The sequence below is a fragment of the Aedes albopictus genome, chromosome 2, assembly GCF_035046485.1.
Source record: "Aedes albopictus strain Foshan chromosome 2, AalbF5, whole genome shotgun sequence".
NCBI classification, from domain to species: domain Eukaryota; kingdom Metazoa; phylum Arthropoda; class Insecta; order Diptera; family Culicidae; genus Aedes; species Aedes albopictus.
The window spans coordinates 3,628,484-3,638,997 of NC_085137.1; the positions used below are offsets into that span (position 1 = coordinate 3,628,484).

Genomic DNA, 10,514 nt, shown 5'->3' on the forward strand with positions numbered 1-10,514 from the left:
TCAGGTTATCGAAAAAGCCGCTATTTGATGTGTCGCATGCATGGATTCGGCTCACTTTTATATTTTGCCACTTCCGGCGGGACATCCGGAACCGATTCCGGAATACTACTGGTTCAGATATGGACTGAGAGTATTTTCCTGCTTACCGTTCGTCAGGTTATCGAAATAGCCGTGGTCTGATATGTCGCATGCATTGTTTTGTAGCATTTTCATATCTGGCACCTCCCTGGGGTACCGATCCGGAACACCTAAATGGCCATAACTCCGGAACGGCTGGACCGATCCGAACCGTTTTCAATAGGAAACAATGGGACCAGATTCCGCGTCGAATGAACCGTCGGTCATTAAAATCGGTTGAGGTTTACTGCCAAAAAGTTATGTGAGTTTATTTTGTACACACACATACACACACACATACACACACACACACACATACATACACACACACAGACATCACCTCAATTCATCGAGCTGAGTTGATTGGTATATGTGACTCGAACCTCCGGGCCTTCTATCAAAAAGTCATTTTTGGAGTGAACATATAGCCTTTTCAGTACACTTAGTGTACGAGAAAGGCAAAAAGTTCCTGGAAGATTTATTCAATAACATGACTTACTTTAAACATCGAAGCATCTGCTCGATTTTGTGTACCATGCATATAGCAAGCAGTTGGCAATAATAAAAAAAAAATGGCGCAGTCTCATGCATTGCCGTATAGAGAATATGAGTGGCAACCATAAACGAATGCCATCGGTATTTGATCTTTTTCTCATTTTATTTAAATTTGTGCCCAAAAACGAAATTCTTTGTTGCCAAATTAGGTTTTTAAAATTATGAAAAATGTATTGATTTTTTGATTTTATACAAAAGAGTACCTTTTTCTGAGCTACTATAATTTTTTTTCAGATTTTTAGAATTTAATTTTGTTACCTAAAATCAATTTCAAAGAAATTTTTGAAATAACTCTATCACTAGTCAACTCTACTTCGCATTATTCTTGATTAAATAATATTCAAGCAGCAATGCCAGCTACTGAAGGAATGAGAACACTGACGTTTTATCCCACTCTGTGGAGTATATAAAATGGCTATTTGGCGATTTGATCTTTTCAATATTAGGTTTAAATTGACTCCAGTGAAGAAGTGTTGCCAGTCATCAAAATATGTGTTTCGCCAATAATTGTGATAATCTTTTTCCTCACTAATAAAAAAAACAATCTTTAGAATAAAATAAATTACAATCACAGAGCAACAACAATAAGTAGATACTGTTGCCAGAAGCGTCGATGGAAATCGTACAACATGTTGAATTGATAATTATTTTGAAAGAACTGTCAAAGCAGGCTACCGCCAGTAGCCAAGACCAGCCCAGATCGCACAACAGCTCTCGGGTTACTTTGATCGGTGAGAATGTCCTCTGTAAAGACGGCTGATGGGAGACCCGAGAAAACGCAGACGAAGGCATAAGCGTAATTATTAATGTTTAAGTTTAATGTGAATCTTAGCGTTAAAGCAATAGACGTTTTATCCTAATGAAATTATGAGAAAAAACTATTCGAGCTTGATTAAATCTTGTTTGTAATTAAGGCGTATTGAGAACTGGTTGCTCGGTATGAGCTATACAACGTTTGCCACTACTAAGGTGCGTCTCAATAATTATTTTAAGTGATAAGTGTAGTAAATATGCTCTAATTACGCCGAGCTCTCGAGTTTGGCGAGACACCTGTTTATCTATTACAGACTGTAATCCGTTTAAAATGCCTTGATAACATGAGTGAATAGTGCCTCCAATGACTGAACCTGTTGCGTCTTTGTGTTCTTCTTAAGGGTTTCTCCATTTTGCTTACATAATTTAGCGATGCTTGTGAAATGGTCTCGATTAAAATTGAGCGCAAGCATGTGGCTTAAAAGGTTTATGATAAATAAACGACTTAGCAAATGGTAGCAGCCGAGAAATAAGCTGTGAGCATTGCATTTGCATAATAGCTTCTGTGCGCATGTAGTCTGGAAAAAAATATAAATGAAACGCGTGGTAAAAGTACCAATTCACATGCAAATCTTCCATTGGACGGTGCAAGCTTAAGTTGTACTTCCATTCATTGGCATGCTTGGATCCTATAAATTTGAGTCCAAGGTGAATCCAAAAACTGCGTCGACTTATCACTTAGCCACTTTTCAGCAACGAACCAATCTTTGGTTGCAACTCTTTCTGCCTAGCAAACTAATTATAACAATGCGTCCAACACTCATAATCGCAAGCAATTCAAACTTTTGCTTCTTCCTCGGTGCAAAAATTGATTCTTCCACCACTGCTCGATATTCTTCAGCAGACGCAGAAGCGTAATTAGATTTATGTTGTCATTAAGGCCATCCCTACCGACGCGATGAGCAGACCTTCAACAACGCCATAGCTGTCGGATGGATGCCAGTCAAAGGAGGCACCGACTTCCATAACTGGAGTCCGGCGGCGGCGGCAGTCGGCACGCACGTAAAGTGCTGCTAGTTAAGTTATTATTACACCCCCCAAACGAATGGCGAATGGCGGCGAAACGATGCGATAGTAGTTTGCCGCCCACGTGTGGTTTGTTGCCACCTTCAGGGAGCAGCCAGCAGCGCAGCGTCTTCTAGCTTGCTAGATGATGTGGGTGTGAGAAAGAAGCAGAAAGCTTTTGTGCAATGGCTGAGATAACGACAGCTTCCATGGAGGAGCAGGTTTTAGAGACGCAGTGCTTGCACCTGAACTGCAGTAGGCGTGGAGGTAAATGATAGTTGTTGGAGCCATTTTTATTACTTTTAACATTGAACAATTTGGCATTAAAATCATCGTCATCATCATCAAAAGTTTGAAAGCAGTTTTGTCATTCAACACAAAAGATTTTGTCATGAAAATTTATTCACAGTATTTCGCATGATTATTGGAATACAGTGAATATATTTCCATGCTCTGCTCTGCTCTGCTCTGCTCTGCTCTGCTCTGCTCTGCTCTGCTCTGCTCTGCTCTGCTCTGCTCTGCTCTGCTCTGCTCTGCTCTGCTCTGCTCTGCTCTGCTCTGCTCTGCTCTGCTCTGCTCTGCTCTGCTCTGCTCTGCTCTGCTCTGCTCTGCTCTGCTCTGCTCTGCTCTGCTCTGCTCTGCTCTGCTCTGCTCTGCTCTGCTCTGCTCTGCTCTGCTCTGCTCTGCTCTGCTCTGCTCTGCTCTGCTCTGCTCTGCTCTGCTCTGCTCTGCTCTGCTCTGCTCTGCTCTGCTCTGCTCTGCTCTGCTCTGCTCTGCTCTGCTCTGCTCTGCTCTGCTCTGCTCTGCTCTGCTCTGCTCTGCTCTGCTCTGCTCTGCTCTGCTCTGCTCTGCTCTGCTCTGCTCTGCTCTGCTCTGCTCTGCTCTGCTCTGCTCTGCTCTGCTCTGCTCTGCTCTGCTCTGCTCTGCTCTGCTCTGCTCTGCTCTGCTCTGCTCTGCTCTGCTCTGCTCTGCTCTGCTCTGCTCTGCTCTGCTCTGCTCTGCTCTGCTCTGCTCTGCTCTGCTCTGCTCTGCTCTGCTCTGCTCTGCTCTGCTCTGCTCTGCTCTGCTCTGCTCTGCTCTGCTCTGCTCTGCTCTGCTCTGCTCTGCTCTGCTCTGCTCTGCTCTGCTCTGCTCTGCTCTGCTCTGCTCTGCTCTGCTCTGCTCTGCTCTGCTCTGCTCTGCTCTGCTCTGCTCTGCTCTGCTCTGCTCTGCTCTGCTCTGCTCTGCTCTGCTCTGCTCTGCTCTGCTCTGCTCTGCTCTGCTCTGCTCTGCTCTGCTCTGCTCTGCTCTGCTCTGCTCTGCTCTGCTCTGCTCTGCTCTGCTCTGCTCTGCTCTGCTCTGCTCTGCTCTGCTCTGCTCTGCTCTGCTCTGCTCTGCTCTGCTCTGCTCTGCTCTGCTCTGCTCTGCTCTGCTCTGCTCTGCTCTGCTCTGCTCTGCTCTGCTCTGCTCTGCTCTGCTCTGCTCTGCTCTGCTCTGATCCATTCCTTGCATTAATAAAAAAGAATACCATCACATAATATACCCAACTTTGAGTCACCAGTCAAGGTGCGGGGCGATCGGATGACAATTCTGATGATTATTTATAACCTCTCAGTGTGGGATCACATTTTCTACAACGCCACCAATATGCTGGAGCTCCGCGTTCCCTCAGAATGACAATTTGTTCTCATCCCGCCCACATCCACACTCAATTGCGTGGCCGTTTAGCGGGCAAGGGTAATATTTTCGGTGTCAACCGGACCAGCTGGTGAAATGGAGGACTGCTTTGACAGAACCTCAATGAATTTTCAATCAATGAGACACGTCAAACTCTGTGCCGCCGTGACCGTTGAAGCGCATCCCGCGGCTAATGGAATGACAAATTACCCAAGGGTGAAACGTGGAAATTTTATCACTCTTCCACGCTGATAATTTTAATGAAATACATTATCAATTCAGCAGCTTTTCCTCAAATTATCGGATGTTTTGAAAGCAATAAATAAGCGCGCTGCTAGTTTGTTTTCGTATGATCAATTAGTGGGAAATTTACGATGACCAACACCGCAGATAGCTGAACAAGCGAAAGCCCACATGTCAAGCGGCGGCACCCGCACATCAAGAAAGCAGGCGGCGAGTAGCACACCACACAGTAGGCACTGATAATCGCGGGCGTTAGGTTCGCCCCATCCTCATCCCATGTCCATGGTCCAAGCCGAGCCGAGAAAGATTACTAGATATGTAACTCTAAGAAAGCAGGAGCCAACAAAGCAAGCGTTGGAGTCTGTGGCACTAAATGACATCCGAAGATGGAAGAAGCATCGCATGTACCTAGCTAGCTAGTACACGCGGTCGGCCGAGAATGGGAAGGTGAGTATTTACGAGAGTTCATAAACAAGACAACTCAAGCGCAAGCAACTGTGGTTTGTTGTAGGTCAGGAAGCGTTTGACCTTCGATCGATTGGTGATGTTTGAGCTGGTAAGTAAATATGTTTGCGCTACAATTTTTCTTATAATATGAACTGACAAACTGTGATTGTTATTAGAGAGATTAGAACACACAGTGTTGGAGATTATCTCTTTCACAATATTTGATGCACGCCTCCGAAAAATGCCCATTTTCAATATTTTTTCCAGCCAAACTTGAATAGCTGTGTTCAACAATTCATTTTCTTCTTTCAGTTTATTAAAAACTATTATACAAAGTCCAATTGAATAAATTGAGAGAAAATTATTCAATCAACTAATGAAGCCAATTTAATTTCAAACAACGTCCAATTTGGCAATGAAATTAAATTTATTTTCATCGCCAGCTACTCATTGACTCGGAATGACAATCGATCATAACTTTCATGCAGTTAATTGTTCGCCGAATACACATGGTAAGTACCCCTTTCTGAAATGGTGCAATAAAAAATAATAATATCGAAACAAGTGACCCCTGCTTCGATGACAATTATCCGACCAATTATGAATGCGATGAAAAAAGGCTGTGTTATTTTTTTTAGGATACCACTGTTTAACAATATCGAACTCAAAAAAGCCATATGGCGTATACAACAACAACAGTCCGCGCAATAAATAAAATGCCATCGAGCCGGAGAGGTTGATTCCGGGAGGAAACCGATCAAACCGCATGCGGATATAAATTTGCTTAATTCGACTTAATTTGTTTCAATTAACTGCCATTCGGTTCCTGAAAATTGAAACGAGTTTCGCCGCCGTCTATGATTATTTGCCGTTGCTGCAGTGCAGTTTGTATCACAGTGGGAAATCAATTGGTTCTATGCTCGCTCGTCAGCGCCTACTTTGTTTTCCATGTGTCATTTTGTTTGCAGAAATCGAGACGATCCAAGTAACAGACTAAAATGCGGTGTTGTATCATCGCTTGGCGCCATAAGTAACCATCAATCGAGATAACTGATAAAACATTTCTTTTTCGCGTCAGATCAGCCGGAAGTGCAAGGCCAGTGCAAATGTTTCCCATGGAATGCAATCCAACAGACGACTGATTCTCTTGGGCCTAATACGACCACGACAACGATGAGAACTCTTACTAGCTTGCTTGGACCCTTGTAAGGCTATGTGTTCACTTGATGTGCACTGCTCTACGAATCGACTGATGCATGTTCAGCAGCGAACACCGAAGCCTGCAATGAAATATGAGCGTTGCTTAGTTTAATTGGATAATCGATATATAATTGATTAATTTAATTCAACACCCTTTCGCTTTTAAGGGATATCAGATCGAGGCAGTAGTGTTGTTGTGTCTGATTCAACGAATTTTATTTCCCACGCAAACGAATATTCAAAAATTGAGAGAAAACAAGTGTTTCAAACCACAATCATTTCGGACAGTAAATATCGGAAACAGACCGCAAAAAGTTATTTTTACTTGTTACAAGTCATTGGAGTAGTGACAGGTATTCATGATAGTGACACATAAAGTCAATCTCTCTATCATTTTAATTTTCAACCCCTAATAACAAATCTAACTGTCGTAAGTAAAACACCATTGTCTAAGTAGATAATTTGACAGCACATTCTAGGGTGGAGGGAGGTAAACGGTTAAAAATTAACGTACATTTCTATTCGTTGACAGGTTGTGGTTGGGTTTTGGTATCTGGTGATGACAGGTGTAAGCAATTGAAAAATATCCAGTGTTGTCATCATTTTTTATTGTCAGAGACAGAGAGAAGAGCTTTATCGATAAATGGCAACACTGCGAAAGAGCTCAGAAAGAAACGCTAAACAAAATTATGAAAACATTACATGTACACTATCCAGGGCACGGCATAAATATTACAATGCAGGCTAGTAACCTATGTAAACATCTATTTTGGATGTAAACATGTGAAGTCGTTCTTACCGTCTTTCACGTTGACCAAATTGGTGTGGAGTACTAGAACCTATGAACGATTCGAATAACGTCATCAAAAAGCTGTCAGATTTCGGGAATATCTCACCTTCTTCTGTACACCGTGATTCAGGGAAAGATTGTTACATTAGATACATTTATTTAACAATATCAATTTGAATCAATACTTAGTTCGCTGCTGCCACTCTTCATCCTCGATCATGCACAATGCTGGTCAGTTTACGATCCACCTGGCCCGTCCATTGCAATGCATTGTGCTTTCTGCGTTCCACGCCATCTTGTGGTAACCGGATCGGTAGCGAACCACAATTTTGCAGGGTTGATGTCCGGCATTCTTGCAACATGACTACCGTATTTTACCTAATTCGGTCATCTTCTGCATGCTGGGTTTGCCGTAGAGTACTGCGAGCGCATGGTTCATCCTTCGTCACCACATACCGTTCTCTTGCATTCCTACCCATACATAGAATGAAAGCTATTTACATTTCTATTAAATGCTGGGAGCTGACGCCTGCAGCAAAAGGTGCGGACAAGAACTTTTATAGCTTCTGGTTTCCAACGCTGGTAGCCCAGCGGTGATTCAAATTGGAACAATTTCAGATGAAATGCGTTTCCATTTGAGGTGATAAAAACCTAAAGATTCCTAATTTTTTGGTGTTTATATAGGTGGATGTTTTGGAGCAGTTTTTAGTTAAAAAAAACGATTCTCGTTTGAATTTCAAACAGAGCTACGTCCAGAATTTCCCTCAGATTTTTCCAAAGATTTGTCCAAAAATCCTGATAAGATTTCTCCAGTAGTTCCTCGGAAATCCCTCTAAAAGTGCCACAAGAATTCCTTCAGGTTTTCATCAGGAACCCCTCTAAAAATTCATTCAAGAGTTTCTCGCGAATTTTGCCAAATGTTCCTCGGAAATTCCTAAAGAAGCTCCACATAAATTCCGCTTGGAGTTCCTCGGAAAATTCTCAAGTAGCTTGCCGAGAACTTCTTCAGGAGTTCCTCAGGAATTCATCCAGGATTTTCTCAGGAATTCCTCCAGGAGTTCTTTGGGAATTTCTTTAGGGGTCCCTTGGGAGTTCCTCCAGCAGTTTGTCAGGAATTCCTCCAGGAGTTTGCCGTGATTTTCTTCAGAAGTGCCTTGAGAACTCTTTAAGGATATCCTCTGCAATTCCTCCATTAGTTCCTAAAAAAAATCCTCCATGGAATTTCTCGTGAACTTCCTTAAGAATTGCTCCAGAACTTCCAGGACTTCCTCAAGAATTCCTCCAAGGCAGTGAATCAAAATTCAACCATCGCGCAACAATAATGACAATGTCGCAACCTGTATTTGTTGCGACAAACAAACCCATGCGACATAAGTTTGTCCCAACTTGAAAATAATGGGATTAACATCGTACACCACGAGTTTAGAGATTTATAAGCCTTGCATTGCGATTTTCGAACGGTAACTTCTAGTCGGTAAACACTGCAACTCTGGTGAAGTTCTATCATCAAACAGTTTAGACTTTGGGTTAGCAATAATTGATTATTCACGAGTTGAAAAGTACGCAACAAATTCAGCTTCCGTTTTGTCTGCAACAAAAAATTTCGAGATCATGTCATTATCTGTTACCAGTAGGGATAAAGAGTAATCGTCGCACCTTCTTTGCTGCTTGTTTTGTGCCTCTTTTGTCTGACAATTCTCTTCACTGCTCCAAGAGATTATCGTTTATGCTTCTAAGAGTTCCTCGGAAATTAATGCACATTTGGTAGCCAACAGACAATCATTGATGGATTATAAATTATTTCAGTTTAATACCCAAATTAGCGAGTTTGACATTTACAAAGTAGAATAGGTTTCAATCATGTTAATTTAGCTGAAATTGCCAAACACCACTTCAAACTGAAGGCTACTTGAAGATGACTCACTCTACCGTTTCAAGAAATGACAATAATCATTGTTGACATCTAAACTATCAATCCTTTCATGAAAAATTATATGTCAATTGGTTAGTGTATATCTTTTCATGGTATGTTTCATGCATAACATCAAAAATTTGCAATACAACTAAATACTAGAATGTAAGTGCTGTTTAATGATAGCTAACTTAGCTTCATGTCCTATGTTGCAAGTTATCCCACAGATGGGGAAACTTGCAACAATCATGTATTTCGCACCTCCTGATTAGGTGGCAACGTATTTTGGTAAACCAACTGCTGCATAGTATTCTACTCGAGATAATTAGCGTACACGATGCTTCACAGGATGTTTCAAATGTTTAGATTTTCAATGATATTGCTTCAAAGTCGAAAAGTGTTGCAAGTTACCCCATTTGACGGTACACACTAAAAAATCCTCAATTTTAACGATGACGTAATTGAAGAAATTGACGTAATCAACAACGACATAAACCAAATTACGATTTATTTTTGAGTCTTTCAAGATGTGAATGAACAAACCAGCATCGTCCAAATTGTTTAAAGCTTTTTGGAGATATTTTTGAACGCGCACCTGTAGCATTCGAATAACAGACTTAGTTTTCAGTGCTATGTGCCATAGATTTACATGACTAGAAACGTAAAGCAACCGCGCTATGTTTGTTGTCACTGAAACGTCAAACGCAATCATGAATCCGAAGTTTTGTTGAACCTCTTTAGAGTTGGTTTTCTGGATTAAAAAAGGCAATAAATTAACATTACGCATTGTGAATGAAGTGTATAATCTAGAGCGTCCAAATTTCTAACATCTGTGTGCGACAGGATGTGCTTTTCGCGAATGCAGCTCGCGACAGTACGAAAGAATGTTGAAGCTGGAGCAGTAGCTGTTCCGGATCATGCGGCAGTGGCAGCAGTGCAGTGTAAGAAAATGAAAAATTACAATTATTAAAAATATTGAACCTACAGAAACGTAAATAAAGCACATTCGAACAAAATTCCTGGTTTTCATTACGCTTCAACCGAAAAATAAGGAGGGGATTTTTTTTTTTGTTTGGATTGGATTTTTTTTGGATTGAGGTTATGTTGTCAGCAGGAGCACTCGCTGTAAAATTACAAAGCTGCTTGAAAAAGTGTATTGTAAAAATAAGATGAAACTCAAAATTGTGTCATTCTACTCGCTGTCATATGTCGCAGTTAAATGACACAAAATTACATTGGTTTTTCGAAGTGTGTACGTTATTAGGGACTTCCAATGTTGTCATGATGTTTTTGTCAAAGACAGAAAAAACTGTGTCGATGCCATTTACTACACTGCTCCTAATGAAGCGAAATAGCTCAGAAACTTAGAAACGCTGAACAAAACTTCAAAGACATTAGGCTTATTGGTGTAAGTTATATATATATAAACAATAAGCCTTTTTAGTTGACAGGTCCGTGTATGCCACTGTTTACAACTGCCAAACAAACGCGCAAATCCTGAACTGTCATTTTAATAAGAGAACTGTCAAAGGTCCCCAAAATCAGCTGATTTTAAACGTCTTTTGATTAGGCCTACATATATATATACATTAGCGTGGTTCAGAAAATCGTTTTTGCTCCACATCGCTTATTCGATTCGCATTCGTAACCAGATTCTATGCCTTCTCCCAACATTAGAGTTCATTTGGTTGAAAACTGAGACTGCACAAGCCCTTCAAAGTTTGTATGGGAATTACTATGTGAAAATGATGTTTTTCATTCAATCTACCGTAGTAT

General features: G+C 41.2%; 1 long non-coding RNA gene across 1 annotated transcript; it reads left to right on the forward strand.

Moving 5' to 3' along the window:
• Positions 1–4,640: 4,640 nt before the first annotated feature.
• LOC134288814 (uncharacterized) lies at positions 4,641–6,251 on the forward strand. Its single transcript, XR_009998135.1, has 3 exons — positions 4,641–4,836; positions 4,901–4,945; positions 5,149–6,251. It is a non-coding gene; the product is annotated as an uncharacterized LOC134288814 (long non-coding RNA).
• The last annotated feature ends 4,263 nt before the right edge of the window (positions 6,252–10,514 follow it).